At 36.4% G+C, this 21,765-nt stretch overlaps 2 long non-coding RNA genes across 2 annotated transcripts in view; one reads left to right on the forward strand and one right to left on the reverse strand.

Moving 5' to 3' along the window:
* The window catches only part of LOC309652033, a 1,052,931-nt gene that overhangs the window by 861,808 nt on the left and 169,358 nt on the right, over positions 1 to 21,765 (forward strand). The window lies entirely within an intron of this gene.
* Positions 1 to 21,765, reverse strand: part of LOC309652043 — a 605,073-nt gene that overhangs the window by 279,658 nt on the left and 303,650 nt on the right. The gene's annotated exons all lie outside the window — the stretch shown is intronic.

Raw genomic sequence — 21,765 nt, forward strand, 5'->3', positions numbered from 1 at the left:
GGCAGGTAAGAAGGAGGTAACTGGGAATAGTTGAGATGATACTCCTTTGAAAATTTTGTTCTACTCCCCCTTGTATCTGTTACTAGTTATCTATGTCTTTAAGCAAAACACACTGCTTCTCCAGACCTGATGGTCCCCATCTGTAAAATGATGTGGTTGGACTTTTCTAGAAATAACATTCTAGAAGTCTTCATTGGAGTGAGAGAAGGATTCACATTTGAATAAACAATCATCAGACCACAGAAAGGAAACACAGTAAACACGGATAGTACCAGATATATCAAGGCAAGTGTGAGTAGCTCTTCCTGGCTGGAACACATTGTTCAACTCGGGAAACAGTGGGGGAAAAGGCAGGCTGAATGCAGTTTCTGGAGGAATTTGAATGCCTTGATAAGAAGTTGGACTTTATTTTACATGAAGTGGGCAGAGTTTTAAAAAGATTAATCTGTTCTGGTAAATATGAAGGATTTGGGGCAGGGAATAGGCAGAGAGACTGGTTATGAAGATGTTATAGTCTAAGCTTTAGCTGGAACTAAAGGAGTAACAGAGAAATATAAACACAGATGAGCAAGGTATTATGAAGTGATTTGCAACTGATTGTCAATTGGATAGGACAGGCAAAGCAGAGTTGGCAGCAGATGATTAAAGTTTAGAGGTCAGGAAACTGCTGGTGAGTTAGGAAGGGGAGCTAGTTTGGAGTAGTGCGGGGGAATTGAAGAATTAAGCTTTACAAATGTTTCATTTGTATCATCAAAAACATAATTTAGGTAGACATATTCAAAGGACAAATAGTGGGGAAAAGGAGAAGGTATGATGGAACTCTAAATTTGGGAGTTATCTGCATAGAGGTGATAGCTGAAATAAATTAATAGGTGAAATCTCAAAAACAGATTAGCAAACGGTTATGCACAGTGTCATCAGCTGTAGTATTTATTTTAATATTTCAAATGAAGGCAGCATAGTATAACTAACCCTGGTAAATGTGATAAAATGAAAATATTTGACTTGGGGGATATATTTAGTATAAAAATATTTCCGTTAGTGTTTGCATTCCTTATTTTAGTGACTGAAGTCAATGTATTCATTTGGTTTCCTCCAAAACCTACTCTGAGGCAAGGATCTGCCTGCAAGTTGTTTGAGAGGTCATCACAGGAAACACTGTGAGTCAGTGGGGAAGGAAGAAAGGTAAGAGAAGAAAGTCAACAAAAATGCCTTGATGAGGAGGTTACCACTGTGGGCAACTGGAACTCAATCCTGTCGTTGATCCTCTGAGAGGTGGTGTGGAACACATCTCAGAATTATTCTACTAAGGAATGAGGAAGCTGAGATATTTATTCAATAACCCATGTCTGTCATTTGTTGAGAGTAGCTCCTGGGATGTTAATTCCCCAGTACTTACAGCCTTTCCCTGTTGGGGACGGTCAGAGAACACTCTTGAGAGGTAGGAAGTCATTGCCCCGTATTGGAACGGTCTGTAGGAGACGTCCGTGTCAGTCAAGATGATATGGATGAAGTGCCAAGAGCATCTACTAGAGGCAATCATTTTGGTTTGCTTGTACGTCCTGCCTACATAAAACTGGTACTGCAGTGAGGTGTAATGACATTTTCTAGGCAATAAGAAATCTCATGGTTAGGTCATAGTAACAAAAGGTAACAACATTGTGGCTTCTGAGGTTTCCATGGTCTTATATGTTATCTCCATGCAGGGAATCAAAAGATTAAATTTAATTTTTTTAAAACAAACGTTTGTGAAAGGAATCTATTTTTTCCTTTGAAAATAAACAACAGTGTGTGAATGTATGTGTGTTTGTGTGTGTGTGTGCAGATAAAAGCATCACAGCGTTATATAGCTACATGTTTGTACATTTTTAGAGAACTTTCTATTAATATCAAAAGAAGCTGTACTTACAGGATATATAGATGTGTGGAGAAAAATAATCCTGATTTTGTCTTGACATGACCTTATAGGATGTGTGGATAGAGGACAATTTGCTCAGTTAAAGGAATATAATGGTTTCTTTCTTGGAGTCTGGCCATGATATTCTGATTCTAGCAGACACATAAATATTAGTCACAAGGCATAAAATGACCCAGAGATGATGATTCTGACAAACCATCTATTTCTATTAATACAGCTACAGACATAAGTTATTTCTTCCATTGTTAACTTGGCAATCGGCTAGTCATTCCTGACAAAGTAAAAATAGTTCCTACAGAGTGTGCAGAAAATGCTTTCATGTGAAAATGCAGCTTCAAACAGTATGACCACTGTGCATAGAAGTGTGATATCACTCAGCTGAGAATGAGCTCTAACCATAGATCACAAGCAGTTTTGCTTCTTCATTAATGTGGACCAGCTGGCAAGATACCCTGCCAAGTCCCTTAGAGGACTGGATGTGGAAATAATTATTTAGCAAGGTACAGACTGACAAGATTTCTATAGTGATGAATCGGTACACATGGAGTTCATAGATGATTAATTGAAAGAAGTCTTGTTTCACTAAGAGATGCCTAATATCCACATAATTTGATTTATGAATTTTTCTGTATTACGGTTGATCTGATATCATACATTTTTCAGAACTCCATTCAACAAAAAGAAAGTACAAAAGAGGGTGAAAATAATATGGCATAATGCAATCCAAAGGAATCCTCAGAAAAGTACATTGAAATCACACTGTTCTGAGTGTTCAAAATGCTGCGTTTCTTCATAAGACAATGACTACCACTGATCTACCAAAATATCATTGAGAAGTTGGCATAAAAGGCAGATAAAAACAGACTTTCTGGGACTGTCCTATAGATTCTAAAGCTTTTTCCAGTAAATCCTATTGTTACAATGGACATTTCTGAACATGCTGCTGTCAAAAAGCTTCAGTCTCAGAAGCCAGAATCAACATTCATATGTGAAAACACACCCACAGCAGAGCAATCTTTTCTTATTGTGGAAAAATTATCTGTAGATGTAAAATATGGTATGCTAAGAAACATATATACTCAGGTTACCAACCATCTCCTTTTCCATTTATGACACCTCCGTGATTCATACTACTGGGTAAAAACACCACATTTATCTTGATGGCAACCACACAGGAGTTGGGGTATTTTCATTTAATTCAAATCACTCTACATATTCATCTCTTTTAGATGGTCTGCAAACAGGTTGCTGCCAAGTGGGGCTGGCTTGACCTTCTAATACTGACAACACTTTGGAGAATTGCAGAAACATCACTGCTCCTTTAGTCTCCGGCAGTCAATCAACCCTAATTATAATTGACTAGGGAAAAAGAAGGCCTTCTGAAAGAAGTTTTTAAAGCTTTGGTTGTTTAGATGGTATTTTAAGGAAACCAAATAGCTGAGCAATTTAATTTAATTTCTCCAACCCTGGCTCATGTTCTCTAGGAGCCATAATTCATAGGAGCCTGAAAAATCTCAAATACTGATTATAGTGCATTTACTTCTGAGTAACATGGGCCCAGGAGATGGTTTTTCATATTCAGGAAGTACAGTAATCAAAAACATTGAAAAAATGTTTTAAAGAAAAAATTGGAAAACTTTTTGAAGGAATTATCAAAGCACCACTTGTTCCTCTCAGCTATGAAGTTTTCATCTCCAATTTTATTACCTCAGAGTATAGCCACAGAGAGAATCTGTACCTGTTTTTAAATATTTTAATTGAATATTTAAAAATATTTAAATATTCAATTAAAATATTTTAAATATTTCTAGAAAGAATTTTCCAAGCTTCCATTGTCAAACAAAAATGATTGATAAAAGGATGTGGCATTGGGAGAAACCCACAAAGAATAGAAAGTACACAAATGTAAGAAAACTAAAATAAAAACTAGAAGAAGAGGAACTCAACAAGGCTTCTAATTGTAGAGGAAAGAGGTTAGAAGAGAGAGGGAGGCTGATTTTGTAAAGCACTGATGGATCACAAAAACAGGAAGCCTTGCAAAGTGCACAACACTGGGAATTGGGAAAATTGGGGTCTACTTTAGGTCATGCATCTAAGCAAACTTAGACATCCATACCACCCCTTGATAAAAGGAGGGCACATACAGTGTTAGATTTCCTTTCCAACTCAAACATATAAACTCTAATAAACCATCCTAACATCCAGTGTTAGTTCTCCAAGTTTTCAAATTCAGAAACAGTTGTGCTCAAACTATGGGACTTGGACTGCAAATTAGGAAAAATTATTTTTGAACAAAAATGTATACTTCTACTGCTTTCTTAGTCTGTATTTCAAACGCAAACTATTTTGAGTGAATTCCATTTTTAAACATTTAATTTAAACATCTAGAGGGTTTTTGCTTATGTGGTGACAGATTAAATTTTTTTCTACTTTTTGATGAGCTCTTACTATGACACATAGACATCATTTTTATCAGTGTTGAAGAGAAAGCCTGTTGTATGCTCTGGAGAGGCAAGGCTTCAATCAGCAGCTATCAGAGCCCCAAGACCTGTAGCACCATTATACAGTGCTGAGGCTTCCTGCCTTACCCTGCTCCAAATCACAGGTGAAGGGAGTAAACAAAACTTCCATTACCCCAATGACTTGCTCAGCATGTTAAATGTAAATATAATTTTGTATCATATGTAAAATAGATTCCCAACTAAGTCTTTCATATCAGCAAACTGAACAAATTTTGACCCTCTTGTACTGTCTTTCCTGCTTTTCTGTTTTTCTCTTCCTTGCTGGTATATGGGTCAAAGGTCCTGCTTTTAAGACTATAGATATGGAAGGAAATATCTAAGTATCATAAAATACAAGTATCATAAAAATGTAAATTCTCCCATGATTAATATATAGCTGTCACACATTTTCAATTATTAGTCAAATGAGCTTTTAAATTAGAAGTAATTGTTTAAAGCTTCATTTAAAAAAAAAAGAAATGCTCAAGATCAGCCCAGTAAAGTAGAACATAAGAGGATAGTCAGGGGTAGAAGGATAACTTGATATCCATCTGGAAAAACAAATCAGATCCTTATACTAAATCAATCACCCAAATGAAATCCAATTTCACTAATGACCTAGAAGAAACTCTAGGAAACTATGTATACAATCTAAGGGATCTAAGGGAGAATGAACTCCTAATAAGAAGACTGAAAACCCAGCCGTAATAATGAAAATACAGATACAGGTGACTATTTAAAAGTGAAATAAAAGCAAATACCATGACATTTATAAACAAACTATACAAATGGAACATATCCAGTTTACCTGAATGGTAATATGGTATAAAACTATTATACAGTGCCACAACTAGGATATCAACATTGATACAAAGATAAATAGTTCCATCACTGCAAAGATCCCTCCTGTTACACTTTTATAACCACACCCAATTCCTGCCTAACTCTACTCCCTTCTAAAGCCCTGGAATCCATTTCTAAAATTTTTCATTTCAAGAATGTTATATAAATAAAATCATACAGTATGCAAGCTTTTGGGATTGGCTTTTTTCACTCAGGATAATTCTCTGGAGATTTATCCAAGTTGTTGCATATATGTATAGTTCATTTTTATCAATGAGTAGTATTCTATGGTATGGATATATCACAGGTTGTCTAACTAGTCACTCAATGAAGGGAATCTGGGTTATTTAGAGGTTTTGGCTATTACGAATAAGGCTGTTATGAACATTCATGTGTATTTTGTGTGGTGGGAACATAAGACGCCATCTCTCTGGGAAAAATGGACAGGAGTACAATTTCTGGGTCTTTTGGCAGTTTCAAGTTTAGTTATTTATGAAACTCCCACACCGTTTTCAAAGTGGTTGTACATTATCACTGGCAATGTATGACTAATCCAATTTCTCCACATCCTCACGAACACTTGGTATTGTGGTATTGCCACTTTTTTTTTTTGATAGCCATTCTGATAGGTGTATAGTGAGATCTCATTGTGGTTTTAATTTGCATTTCTATGATGGCAAATGATGTTGAACATCTTTTCATGTGTTTATTTGCCATATGCTTATCCTCCTATGTAAAATGTCTATTCATATCTTTTGCCAATTTTCTAATTGGATTTTTTTTTAACTCTTGTGTTTGTTTTTGTTGTGGTAAGACGAGTTTTGAGAATTCTTTATATATTCTAGATACTATTTCTTTGTCATATATGTGGTTTACAAATATGTTCTCCCAGTCTGTACTTTGTCTCTTCAGCATTTTAACAGGGTCATTTGGAGAGCAAAGGTTTTTAATTTTAATTTGATTTTTAATTTTTATAAGGTCCTTTTATCAATTTTTCCTTTTAAAGATGGTGCTCTTGAGTCCAAGTCTATGAACTCTGCCTACATTTGCAAAGACTTTCTCCTATATTTCTTCTAAATATTTTATAATTTTACATTTTGTCTTTAAATCTATGATCCATTTTGAGTTCTATTTTCTATAAAGTTTAAAGTAACTCAAGGTTTATCTTTTAGCCTGTGGATATCCAATTTCTCCAGCAACATGTTTTAGAAAGACTCTTCTTCCTCCATTGAATCGCTTCTGTACCTTAAAATCAGTCAAGAATGTTAGTGTGGGTTTATTTATGGATTCTCTATGCTGTTCTGTTGATCTATGCATCTATCCCTCTATCAAAATGACATTGTCTTGATTACTGTAACTATATAATAGGCCTTAATAACACATAGAGTGAGTGAGTCCAACAACTTTACTCTTGTTTTCCAAGATTGTTTTAGCTATTTTATTAAAAAAAAGTGGCAATTGCAAAACAGGAGGACAGTCTTTTTAATAGACTTTTAATTGTAATAAATTAGATTGAAATAGCTTAGTATCCGTATAGAACACCAAAAGCAACTGGAACCCTCCTTCACACTAGACGTAAAAAGCAACAACCAGGAGGTTAAAGACCTGCTTTAAAAACTTTATTATAAAATTTTCAAACATACGTAAGAGTATACAGAGAACAAAATGAACCCTCATACAGTTTATCAATTAGAGAGGCGTCAGTATGGGTCAATTGGGGCAAAAGTTAGTTTGGAGGGGTAAGGACTGAAAAAGGCTGGAACGAGGTGAAGTCAGTAACAGAACGGATGGACCACATTGTCCACATGTGGCAGGAGCAGATGCCTCCTTCCCTCTGCACGTGGATAAGAGCTTCTGCTGGAGGGAGGACCTTGGGTATCTTGGTCTCTCTCCTTATTAGCTCAGGTAACATTGTTTAGCAGAGAGACTCCTATAGAGCCCTTCATCCTGGAGCTTGGGGAACTTAATGGAGCAAAGGAAAGGCCTCTCTCTTTGCTTAGGTCAGGGGTGCTGTGAGTGGAAAGAGCACAGAAAGGTGGGAGTAACCCTGAGCTCCATGACAAGCGAGGAGCTTCCTGTGATACCAGTGAGAGGGTCTCCTGTTTCAGCACATGAACAACCACATATCTCTACTGGAATTGCCTTAATGAAGTCTCTCCACCATCAAAATTGGATTTAGGACCCATGCTTGGAAAAGTTTCAGTCTGACAGTCAGTTCTTGAATAAGCATGGCCATCACCTGTGAATTGGGTCAAAAGAGTCAGGCCAAGGTACCCTGCAGGAGAAAGGGTGCCATTTTGGTCATGTCACCAATCCATGTGTATTCACTTTTCCAGAACTGTCCCCACCCCCACCTCTACTCCACATACTTCCTTTCAGCTCCTCTCACTCTTGACAGGACCCTCAGCAAAATTCAGGAAAGCTGAGATTCCCAAAGAGGTTTCCTTTGGCTTTGTCATTGATTTCACTGAAGATCTGGGTCATCTCCAGATCCACTCTGCCCAGCACCCCATCCGCTGTGCAGGAGTTGACGTTCTTCCTCAGCTTGGCTGTCAGTACCTCAGGTGCTGTTAATCTCTCCTCATGTAAGAATGGGGTATGAGACCTCAGCAGCAAAGGTGGTAAAACTCAGACAAGACAAGATCGGGGAGTTCAGGGTGGTATGGCTACTCAGGGAACTATATTCAGTATACTGTGATAAACCTTTTCTAATGGAAAAGAATATGAAAGAGAATATATATATATGTATAACTGAGTCACTTTGCTGTACAGCAGAAATTAACACAACATTGTAAATCAACTATACTTCAATAATTTTTTAAAAAAAACAAAACTCTCATACAAGAAAACTCTGCTCCCAAATGGAGACAGCTGGTGGCAGAGTTACAGCTCTGGCCTCCACATCCTTGGGGATTATCCTCACAGAGTCTTCCCTCTGAGGTTCCAGGAAGGAAACACTTCTTATGGAAAATGAAAGAAAAATGACTAGCTACCCCTTTCCTTCCTAATATCAGAAGTAAGACTTCTGTTCCAGAGAGAGTGACTTTAATGTTTCTGTGTGAATCGGTGGGATAGTCTGGAACCTTTTTAAACTGTAAACACAGCCAGTCTCCAAACATCCCCTGAATGACTCTCCTTCAGTCCATCTTCCTCAGCTTAGGTTCAGCCTTCAGTGAATAGGGCTGCTCTGCCAGAGTAGCTTTACCACAGTCACCATGAATGTAGATGCACTGGTCACAGAGGGGAAGGCATTCCACATTGCAAGGAAGGAGAAACTTTGCGTGTGTCTGAGAAGTTATAAAGTACACATGAAATGTGGCAATAATTTATGAAAAATAAATCATGGATCGATTTATTATTTGTTAGTATTAAAGGTGGCAAATTTTTAATTGACACAATTGATGCCTCTCTTTGCCTTAATCCTCATTCAATCCATCACCAGTTTCAGTCCCATAAAACCCCCAAATCCATTCTAAATCTATTCACTTTAATTGATTTCCATTAATACCACTGTGGGTGAAGCTACCATTATCTCTCACCTCCACCACAACAAAGGCTGCCTCACTGGTGGTGCCTCGCTTTCTATACTTACCCCTGTAAAATCCATTCTCTCCTCAACAGTCAGCCAGTCATTTAAAATGCAATCCCTGGTTAATTACTATCATATAAAGTTACATGTATTTTAACAAATGCATACAGTCATATATCTCCCACCCAGTTATCATACAAAACAGTTCTATATGACTAAAATACTCTTGCGTGTCTCCCTTGTTTTCGTCTAGAAATTTTGCACTCTTGCATTTGACATTAAGTCCTATGATTTATTTTGTGTTATTTTTTGTGAATGGTGTAAAGTTTTGTCTAGGTTCATCTCTTTGCATATGGATGTCTAATTGTTCAGTTACCATTTGTTGAAAAGACTATACTTTCCCCACTGCTCTTTTGTTGAAAATCAGTTGATTATATTTTTGTGGTGTATTTCTGGGCTCTATTTTGTTCCATAGATCTGTGTATTTTCTTTCACCAGTACTAAGTTATCTTTATTATGGTAGTATATAGTCTTAAAATTAGATAATGTGACCTAACTTTGTTCCTTTTCTTCAATAATGTATTGGCTCTTCTAATTGTTTGCTTTTCCATATAAATTCCAGAATCACTTTGGCAATATCTAGGAAATAGCTTGCTGAGATTTTATTTGGATTGTGTTGAATCTATAGATAAATTTGGAAGAAATGACATACTGACAGTATTAGGTCTTCTAATCCATGAACATGGAAAATCTCTTCATTTATTTATTTAGAGTTTCTCTCACTTCTTTCATCAGTGTTTTATAGTTTCCCACACACTGATCTTGTAGCTATGTTTCACTTTTTGATGCTGTTTCAAAAGTTTTTGTTTTGTTTTGTTTTTAGTTCAAATTCCAAATGTTTATTGCTGGTATATAAGAGAGCAATCGACTTCTGTAGATTGTTTCTTCCAGGAATTTCATTTATCTAAGAAAGTTTTTATTTATGCTTCACATTTGAAGGAGAATTTTGTTGGATATAGAATTCTAGTATGGTGTTCTTTTTTTTCTTTTTAAGACTTTAAATTTTTCATTCTACTCTCTTGCTTTCATGGTTATTGATAAGAAGTTTACTGTAAATTTTAATCCCTATTTTTTTATTGGTAAAGTTTTTTCTTCAGGCTTCTTCTAAGGTTTTTCAACTTGTCTTTGTTTTTTTGCTATTTGAATATGCTTTACATAAGTGTGCGTGTGTGTATGTGCACGTGTGTGTGTATAACATAAATGCATACACAACTACATTTGTTAATATGAGTTATAAAGGAGGGGCTGTTTGAATGGGGGGAAAGAGAAGCTAAACATTATAAAGAAGAAGAAAATGACTGTACACTCTACGTGTGAGTATGACCTCAGATAATGCATTTATGTAAAATTATATATGTAAATACATCCTAAAAACGAGTTTAAAAAAAGAAAATATAAATGGATTGCTTGTAAAAAATGAGGTTTTAGAGATTGTTGACTATACAAGAAGGCCACTTACATTAGACATTTCTCTCATTTCAATCAGAAGTAAAACAAAATAAGTTTTCTGTGACCTTTACTCATAATCCTGTGTGAATTTGAGCAGACGGTCACTGGAATTCCATAAACTCATGTTTTTCAGCCTAACACAAGCTTGAGCCTTCCTCTGCCTAAGAAACAGCAAATAATCCATCTAAGCTGTGAATAAAGATTCTTTAATCTTATAGAAAATGAAGCTTTATGTATTTGATATTTCCTGGTGACAATGGACTTCAATGTTATTGTTGTTCCTTTTTCTTTATTACATAATATTATCAGGAAATATCCAGGCTAGCATATATGTTTCCCTGGGAAAGCTTAAATATTTAAATGCATGAAGTGTAACTGTCACTCAACATGGATAATTAATAATCTCACTAGAATGAATTCTTCTAAATCAATAGTCCCCCTTACAGTAGTCACTAAGCATGTATTCATTTACTAATCATACTTTATTTTTTTCATGATATATATGCTAAGAATCTACTATGTGCCAGATTCTGTTCTAGGTGCTCAGGACACAGCAGTGAAAAATCCTCTACCTTTTTGGACTATGTGTTGTAATGGAGAGCGATACTGTTGACATGGGCCAGGTAATTTCAGAGAGTTGTAAGTATAATGAAGAAAACCAAGGTAAGTAAATAGAGGCTGATGGAGTGAGGGTGAGGCCTGTTTTAAGTAGGACGATACAGCAGAGACGTGAATGAATGGGGAAAAGAGAATCTGAAGTCTGGGGGAAGAGCACTTCAGGCAGAGAGAACAGCAAGGATAAAAGCCCTGAAGCAGGAACAGGCTTGACAAGTTCAAGGAGCTGCAAAGAGTTTTGTATGACTAGAGGAGCAAGCAATGGGGAGGGAGAGGGAGGAGAGGATTCTGGAGGTGAGCAAGAACCAGAGCTATCAGGGGCTTGTACAGCGGGGAAGGAGTTTGCATTATATTCCCACGGTGATAGGAAGCCACCAGACACCTTTGAAAGGGGAAATGAACTGGAGAGATTTACATTACAAAACTATCTTGTATTACAAAAATGGGATTTAGAATTTTATTTTGAATTCCGCATTTGGGATTCCATTCAGTCTTGCCTCAATGTTGATGGCTGCTGACTGATAAGAGTGGTGGTTACTGAAGGTTGGGGTGACTGTGACAGTTTCTTAAAATAAGACAACAATGAAGTTTGCTGCATTGATTGACTTTTCCTTTCACAAATGATCTCTCTAGCATGCAATGTTGTCTGATAACATTTGGCCCACGGTAGAAATTCTTTCAAAACTGGAGTCAATCCTCTCAAACCCTGCTGCTGCTTTATCAACTAAGTTGATGTCATATTGGAAATCTTCTGTTGTCATTTCAACAATCTTAACAGCATCTTCACCCAGGAGTAGATTCCATCTCGAGAAGCCACTTTCTTTGCTCATCCATAAGAAGCAACTCCTCATCCCTTAAAGTTTTATTCTGAGATTGCAGCAATCAGTCACTTATTCAGGATTCTAATTCTAGTTGTCCTGCTATTTCCACCACATGTGTAGTTACTTCTTCCACTGAAGTCTTAAACACCTCAAATTCATCCATGAGGGTTGGAATCAACTTCTTCCAAACTCCTGTGGATGTTGATATTTTGACCTCCTCCCATGAATCATGAATGCTCTTAATGGCATCTAGAATGGTGAATCCTTTCCAGAAGGTTTTCAACTTACTTTAAACATATTTATCAGAATAATCACTATCTATAGCAGCTATAGCCTTATGAAATGTATTTCTTAAATAATAAGACTTGAAAGTCAAAATTACTCCTTGATCCATGGGCTGCAGAATGGATGTTGCATTAGCAGGCATGAAAACAACATTAATCTTGTTGTACATCTTCATCAGAGAGCTTGGGTGACCAGGTGCATTGTCAATGAGCAGTCATATTTTGAAAGGTATCTTTCTTTTTTTTTTCTGAGCAGTAGGTCTCAACAGTGAGCTTAAAATATTCAGTAAACTATGTTTAAATAGATATTCAGTCACCCAGGCTTTGTTGTTCCATTTATAGAGCACAGGCAGAGTAGATCTAGCATAATTCTTAAGGGCCTTAGGACTTTTGGAATGGTAAATGAGCATTGGCTTCAACTTAGAGGCACCAGCTGCATTAACGCCTAACAGTGGAGTCAGCCTGTCCTTGAAGTTTTGTACCAGGCATTGACTTCTCCTCTCTAGCTATGAAAGTCCTAGGTGGCATCCTCCTCCAATAGAAGGCTGGTTCATCTATATTGAAAATCCATTGTTTAGTGTAGCCACTTTCATTAATGATTTTAGCTAGATCTTCTGGATAACTTGCTGCTTCACCTTGCACTTTTATGTTATGTTTACAGCTTTTTTTCTTAAAGCTCATGAACCAACCTCTGCTAGCTTCAGACTTTTCTTCTGCAGCTTCTTCACCTCCCTCAACCTTCAGAGAATTGAAGAGATTTAGGACCTTGCTCTGGATTAAGCTTTGGCTTAAGGGAATGTTGTGGCTGGTTTGATCTTTTATCCAGAAGACTAAAACTTTCTCCATATCAGCAATAAGGCTGTTTTGCTTTCTTATCATTTGTGTATTCACTGGAATAGCACTTTTAATTTCCTTCAAGAACTTTTCTTTTGCATTCACAACTTGGCTAAGTGTTTGGTGAAAGAGGCCTAGCTTTTGACCTATCTCAGTTTTCAATATGCCTTCATCATTAAACTTAATTATTTCTAGCTTCTGATGTAAAGTGAGAGACATTCAACTCTTCGTTGTACTTGAATGCTTAGATGCCATTGTAGTGTTATTAATTGGCAAAATTTCAATATTGTTGTGTCTCAGGGAATAGGGAAACCCAAGGAGAGGGAGAGAAATGGGGGAAGGGCCAGTCGGTGGAACAGTCAGAACACACACATTTATTAATTAAGTCTGCCATCTTATATGAGTGTGGTTCATGGTACCCAAAAAAAATGACAATAGTAACATCAAAGATCACTAATCACAGATCACCATAACAAATAATAATAATTTCATAATAATCATGAAAAAGTTTGAAATATTGTGAGAATTACCAAAAAGTGACACAGAGTCATGAAGTGAGCAAATGCTGTTGGAAAAAGGGTGCTGATAGACTTGAATGACTCAGAGTTGCTGCAAACCTTCAATTCGTAACAGACACATCTGTGAAGCGAAATAAAGGAAAGCACAATAAAACGAAGTTTGCCTGTATTCCTAAATACCCAGAAATATAGAAACTAACCCAATGACCTTCAAATTCACATGACTTGGGTAAATCTTTGGCAATTAAGACTAGTGTAATAGCGTTGGTTTAATTTAAAACAAATTATGTCGTATGGGGACTTCCCTGGTGGCGCAGTGGTTAAGAATCCACCTGCCAGTGCAGGGGACATGGGTTTGAGCCCTAGTCTGGGAAGATCCCACATGCCGCGGAGCAACTAAGCCCGTGCACCACAACTACCGAGCCTGCGCTCTAGAGCCCACGAGCCACAACTACTGAAGCCCGCGCACCTAGAGCCCGTGCTCCACAACAAGAGAAGCCACTGCAATGAGAAGCTTGTGCACCACAACAAAGAGTAGCTCCCGCTCACCGCAACTAGAGAAAGCCCAGCAACGAAGACCCAATGCAGCCAAAATTTAATTAATTAATTAATTAATTAATTAAAAACAAAACTATGTCTTACAGAATATCAACATTAATTATAATACGAGCATACATTTTTATTCTATTTGGGCTTACTAATCACATAAACTAATATTGTATTTACTGGATGTTTAAATTATAACTGTAACTCTGCCACCAGCTGTCTCCATTTTTCCCTCAGGGAAAAAATATACACATAAAGATGCAGTAAGATGAATTGCTTGATACCCATAACTTCATGTATATCAAGAGCAATAGTAAACCAAAAAAATTTATTTAACATTGTTTTAAGTTTTTGCTTTTGTGATGCTTGCCTAACATGCATGTGCTGTAACAGTAATCAACAGAGAAATTACTTGAGGGGATGGCTAGCCTTGTTTGGTGTTATAGAATGTCTGCTTGAAAACAGGTCCCTAAATCTTTTTGGTAACTTGAATCCTAAGAGTTATGTTAAGTCAAATAACAGATGCAGTAATCTCCCTTTATCTGTGGGGAATACGTATGTTCCAAGACTTCCAGTGGATGCCTAAAACCATGAATAGTACTGAGCTCTATATATACTATCCTTTTTCCCGTACATACGTACTTATGACAAAGTTTAATTTATACATTAGGCACAGAAAGTGGATATCTGAATTGCCAGATTCACTACTCTTGCGCTTTGGGGCCATTATTAAGTAAACTATGGATCTCTTGAACACAAGCTCTGAGATACTGGACGGTGATCTGATAACCAAATGACTAGCAAGGGATTAATGGGAGGGCATTGTATACAGGGTGGATACGGTGGAGAAAGGGATGATTCATGCCCCAGGCTGGAAGAAGTGGATGGCATGAGATTTTAAATTTATGAATTGTTTATTTTATTTTCCATTTATTATTTTCAGTCTCAGGTTGACTGCTGGTAACTGAAACCTTGGAAAGCAAAACTGAGGAGAAGGGTGGACTAATGTATTCATTATATATCTAGATTATTTTTAAGTAAGATAAAATCCAAACATTAATTACTAAGCACAAGTTAAAGTTTATATACTTTTGGCATCCTATTTTTATATGATATATAGAAGTTAATATATTTGGCTTATTAATAAATGTGTTTTCTTTGCCACACTGAGAATTTGTACTATGAGGAAGAATATATCTATAAAAATTTAGATGTTATATTCATAAAATTTGCTAGTCTGCTACAGGATGCTTGTATGTGACAGTTCACAACTGTTTATTTTCTAATTTTCTCTATAAAAGATAGGTTACTAATGATTAAAATCTATAATAAATATATGTAATTAAAACTACTAGAAATAATAAGATGAAGAAAAACTACTTTGAATGAAAGTATGCAAGGAAAGTAGGACATGCTTTTGATAAGGAAAAGTATACAAGGTGCAAAGGATGTGTTTGTGTTAAGGGAAAAAGAAAGCCATTTTATCCTAAAGTAAGAAGATGGTTGTTTCAGATTGAGAAAGAGGTAAAATATAAGACAAATCTGAATGTATATAAAAGTTGTAGAAGGTTTGTAGAAAATGAATTTCATGTGTGGTCAAGCTGGTAAAGATTGAATGATTTATAAGGTTTTAAAAAATGAGTCTTAATATCAAAAGTGCCCTGGTACAAATCTAGAATTTAGCTATTTATGTATTAAAACTGCATTTTTTTAGAATATTAGTCTGCTCCTAATAAGACATTATAAAAGGGTTTTTCTTTACTTTTTAAGTAATTTGCATAGGAAACAGTTTTGTATCTTATCCTAATAATTTCCTATGCCTTATGTAAACCTTTATCATATCCTTGATTATTTAAGAGAAGCAGAACTTCTCACATTTAAATGAACTAATGTGTTTTTACATTTTTGGCAACTTTGCTTCCCCGAAATTAAATCCTAAATGAAATCTTGTTTTAGAACTAACCTTGAGATTTCTCAAATGGTCCTGAAAAATCTCAAAGGATTTGGTCTTTCAACTTATAAAGAAAAATGTTGAAAATAATTTGTTTTACTTGATATGTTGAATTGTATAAAAAAGTGTTGTCAAATAAGAAGAGGTGCTTACTCTTCCCTATATTATATTTGTATGAGTAAATGTTATTAATATACATATTTCAGAAATTATATTAAATTCATAGACATTTGTCAGTACTCTTGCTGTCCATGGTATGTCCCGATGAAATATTGTCAGTCATAATTCTAGTTACTATTTTAAATGTTGTATGCCAACAATTAACCAAATTTCCTTGTCAAATGAACTCTCATCAGACCTTTAACTATGACCATTTTAAGTCTTTTATCATTCACAGATAGCTATTGTTTTACTTTGTTTCTTCTCTAAAAAACATTTGCAATCAGTTACAGGCCAGAACGCTTCATGATGGCATTGCTTTAATAACTTTCAGACCATACCACTGGACTGAGTAACAAGTTCTGGAATTCTAGTGGAGAAGCTTATGGGTTCATGAAACTGCTAATCCAAGATCAATAAGAACAAATATTAATTACATGGGACTGAATGAATTGATAAGGGATGATTATGGTTTTTGTTTTGAACATTGCTAGTTATTTAATGTTTTATTTTCCTGATATAAAGAACCCTTTTCCCTTTTCTCTTTAGCTACCTATAACTCACAACTATTTAGTAAATTATATTTTGTAAACAGAAATGAAACACTTTTTTTCTTCTTGCCTGATACCTCCAGAATTCAAAAAATCTTATTGAATATTCTTATTTTTATGGCAATACAATTATTTGTATAAGTTCAAAAAGAATCTATTCCTCTTATAACAGTTCCAATAGTTGGAAACATTGATTATATAACCAAGACTTATACTAGAATGTCATATTTGAAAATGATGCACATAGAATCTGGTCTAAGGAATTAAGGCTGACTTTATTGAGCCAAAGCCTATAAAGTCCTTTTGGAAAAACCTTCCTAGTATCTGGATTAGAGTGTTCCCAGGCTTGCAGGTGAGTAAGGAAGGTCACTTCCTGGCAGACCCAGGAATCTTGGCTTATCTCGCGGATCTGAATAAGAGAGGAATTGAACCAAATCTATAGGTGCCTCAAGTGATGTCTGGTTGGAAGTTCTTGGCTTGGCTTCCTAGTCTCAAGAGTCTTTTAAAAGTGTCTGAGATTCCTTATGATAAGTTCCAGCAAAGCAAACTCAAAAAGGCTTAAGTGGTCAATCATCATTTTTGCTGCACTTATGTAAATAATAAGGCCAAGTCTAATGAGATCAGTCTTGTTTGGTAAACAAGAATAAAAATGGGGGTGATTGTAGAGAGAAATTTTGTGTTTCCATGGAAAAATATAGCATATCCCATACAGTCTCAATTTTTCTAGTTTTCTTCAATAAGTGGCTACAGCTCTCCAAACTAACATTTCCAATTTTTCCCACTGTCTTGTCATCACTGAGAACTAATATTACCCTTTTCCCAAAGTACTGCAAGCTAGAGCTGAACTTAATATAAACTTGAAATAAATCACCATGACAGATCATGTATGGGTGACCTGCATGTCTGCTGCTGTGTCAGCCACTCAAAAAGTTCACTGGAACACCTCATGTCATCAACAAAGACATTCAAACTGTAAACCAGGAAATTCATTGGATGACCACTGCCATCTTTGAGCTCAACATCTCGAAATCTTGACTGGCTGCCTTCTGGACTTAGAAACTGGGTTTCCAGCTATGAATCTTTGTTATTCTTTTATTTTCATAGAAATTCCACTCCTTAAATGTCTGACTTCTAGCACCATGCAACAAAAATCTTCTACTACCATGTACCAACAGATGATTCAGCTGGTCCTTAATGAACGAAAAGCCACCCAAATGAGAAATGGGCTTACATTGTTCAAAGGAAAGAATAACTCCTCTCCTTGAACCAGAGAAGGGACTGACAGATTCTTTCCTTGACCAAACTCCAGTTTCCTCTGAGCTCTTTGTCAACTAAGCTCCATCCTTAGACATGTCAAAAAGAGTCCAATTTTAGCAAGAAATCTGCTAAGTAAGTTTAGCTGCAATCCCCCTCCCTTGATATCTGATGGCTCTCAACATCTGATCAAATTCCTCATCCTCCGCCATCCCTCAGGTGATATCTGGACTGCCTTCAGCAAGAATCCTGTTAAGACTGCTTAGCCAGAATTCACCCATAACCATGATGTTTCCTCGTAGTAAGTTTCCATCCAGAAATATCTCCCCCCACCCCACCTCTTCTCCTTGACTATAATCCCCACTTTTCTATGTTGTATTTGGAGTTGAGTCCAATCGCTCTTCCTTACTGCAAAACACCAGTGGAGTAGTACCTACACCTACTGTAATAGCCCTGAATAATGTCTACCTTACCATTTTAACAAGTGTCATGAATTTTTTTTTTCTTTAACAGCGTTCAGTCTCAATCCCCACTTCAGAGTTTTTCTGGTATGAGTTTTCTCTCAGGGAAGATTTTCATCATTGGAAAAAATGAAATTTCATCTCAATTGATTTTTAGGCAAACAATGAGAGTCAGAAATTCGACCAATACCTAAAACTAAAGGTAAATTATATCTTAGAGCCTGTGTAAAGAGAACAGCAGCAAAGACAAAGATGTTTTAAATGCAGAGAAAGTAAGATAGAGGAGGAGAGAAGGAAAGAGTAGAGCAAGTATAACTTTTGGACCTCAGCAGCCAGAAAAAGAATAGAGGAAGACCCAGCTAAGCAGTATTTGAAGCCTTGGCTTTCACAGATCCTGTGTGTGCTATCCCCTCTATCACTTTCCTTTGAAATGGTAATTAGCAGATTAACCACCTTTCACAGCTCCTTAAGAACTTTTTCTCCTTAATTTGAAGGTCTTTGTTCTGTGAGATCTAAGCCTCTGACAGACTGAAAATAATCTTACTTCCTTCTGTTGCTTTAGTGATACTTGTGTTTATATGAGAGTTGGGGGCAGATGTGCTCCTAGAGTTTGAATGAGTTGTAGTTACTTCCTATGAGAAACTCTCCTAATTTCCCAAGACTTTACTCACTGTCACTTCCTTAACCCATGCTTGCCTTGTACCTGGTTATATTCTGTGCCTCTTACTGCTATTGAAAAATGATCTGTTTACTTTTCAGTGTCCCCTACTGCATCGTAAAATTTTTTAGGGCTTGTATTTGCCTATGGCAATGTCTCTCATATAGTATTAACTCGGTAAATAATTGTTAAATTGCTCTTTTATTGATTGGCCATTTTAAAGAATGGATTTATGAAAGATATGACTATGACTTTGACATGCTATTGACAAAATATGCTTCATCTGGCTCTTAGAAATGAGAGTCAATTAAAATCTAATTGGTAATTGCTGTTCCTTCTTGCTGTTATTTTTTTTTAAAAATGCAAAACTCAGCGTTGATATTTGATGCAAAGCAATGGAAATATATACATCACATAGAAAAAAAACATAATTAATAGCCTAATTTCAGAACAAAATTAAACTGGTTTTTATGTGGATGAGACAGAGAAGGAGAGAGAGAGAGACAGAGAGAAAGAGGAGATTCCAAATTCAGAAGGATCAGAAATGGAAGGAGAACCAAAGCAGCTATAATTCCTTTGCTTTAATTTTAATAGTTATTGAATTATTCATCATTTTAAATTTGTTGATATCTTTAAAAATCCCTTTGTTAATAGCTAAAATTTAAGTGTGTCAGAATTAGTTAAAACTTCCATGGTTTACCCACTGGAGAAGTGTCTTAAGTGTCATCTTTCCCATATGGGAAGGATGATGAATAGGAGGTAATATTAAGACACCCGAGTACAGGAAAAATGTTCCCATCTCTCTTAGCTGTGTCACATTGAATGTGTGCAGTTTTAAAACATCTCATTATCTTTTACCCTTAATTCATTCTATAACCTAAAATGGGAATTTTTGACTCTAGAGTCTAGATTCTAGACCTGGCACTTTGGGGAGACTTGTAGCCAGGTAGCCAGTTGTCTAGTTTTATCTAAGTAGGTTTTAACTTTTAATGCAGTATTAACACATAGATAACAGGTGCTATTGGTCATCATACATGTCTCTTCTTTTTGTTAATGTATGATCCAAAGCAGTTTCATTGTCTAAAATATGTAATCGTTACAAGAGGAGACCTTTAAAAAGTAAGGTTGCAGTTACCAGCTGCCAGCAGACATTGTTTTGAGAATGGTTGGTGGCATCCCAAGTCTGACACAGCTCAGAAACTCAAGTTCTTAGCAATATAAGGACTTGTCTGAAATCACACCCATAGTGTCACCTAGTTATTTCCTTGGATGTCTGAACCATAGTTACTACATTTTGACTTTTAAGTGTAATTTTCTCCTTAATAGCCAAAGCAGATGTCACCATCAATGATGTTAGTGTTTCTCTAGGTCTGAGAAGATACAAGAATTGGGACTTATAAAATATTCTCCTGAAAGTGTCTAACTATCTGAAGTCCTGTTCTGACAGTTTTTCCTAGAGCACAGAGTGCCTCATTCCTGAGATCCACCCTGAACTCCTTTCAGGGGGTGTTGAGGGTCAGAAGCTGCAGCAGCTCATGATTTAATCTTTGTAGAGGTAGATGGCAAGTGCCAGTTTCCAGTCGGCAGGGCCCCTTCATGGTCATAAGTTCAACCATGGTTTGGGGAGGGGGGCATTTCATGACCATTTCATTCCACGGTGCTAGGAACACTCATTCCCAGGTCTGGTGAAGATTTCACTGATAGGCTACTCAATGTGCTATTACTGGACTAGGCTCTGTTAACAGTGGCCAAAATCTCTGGACCACCTGCCTTACTAGTCCCTTATGGTCCAGGAAAATATTCCCTCTTGTTGCTTCTTCTTATATGTAGAGTTACACTATTACCATCATTGACCTCATAGGGAACTATATGCCTTCATTTCATCAGAGGCTCAGTCACTCATTTGGTGATGTAATAAACAACAATTTTGTAAAACAGGCAATAAATATAACATAGCTAGCAGCATTAGTAAGTTCATAAGTAAGAATTAAGCCAAGAACTTCTATTAGGTGCAGCCCAGTATATCCCAGGTCATCTGACTTATTCTGTTCTGTACCAATCCTTATCTCTAAGGGAAATTGTATATTGGCACTGTCCATAAGGCATCCAGCTTAATTTCCTAATGTTACTAGACTGATTATCCTTAGTACGATTTAATTGTTCCCAACATAGAGGAGCCTTTACACTTAAATTACCATAGTCTGGTGTTAATTACATAAATCCATCCCATAATTGTGGAAGGTTTTATTCCTTGGCTAAAATTTTGCTTGTTGCTCTGATTGAACTTGAGTAATAGAGGAAAGTTAATATCTATGGCCAGGGTCAGAGCAGGCATTATTAATTGGTCAAGTGAGGGGATACCCTCTAGTAATATCAATAGTAGCCTGAACATGACTATAATTTTTCTTTTAAAATAAATTTCCTAAGAGCCAACCAATTAGAGCCTTGGAATGGAGAAATCCACCCAGGTAACCTAGAAGTGCTAGACACAGGTAATTGGTCACGAACCCAACAATTGGATTGATTTTTAAAACTAGCATAGGATCATGCCTATAATAGAAAAACTTTGGATTCATGTGCAAAGGTCCAAGAAGTCAAGAAAACATTATAAAATGATCATACGAGTCAGGTCCAGGATCCTGGGCTAGCTGTCTACTTCTGATGTCATCTTCTTCTCGTCCTAGTGTGAGTGTAGTTTCTCCTCTGAGCATTGTTTTAAGGTGATTTTGAGTTCAGCAGTCCTCTCTATAGACCAGTCTGGTGCAGGGGTCCTTTGTAAGTGGGAATTAATCCAAGAGTCAATTCCCTTCAGT

Source organism: Balaenoptera physalus (genome assembly GCF_965194825.1).
Source record: "Balaenoptera physalus genome assembly, chromosome: X".
Lineage (NCBI taxonomy): Eukaryota > Metazoa > Chordata > Mammalia > Artiodactyla > Balaenopteridae > Balaenoptera > Balaenoptera physalus.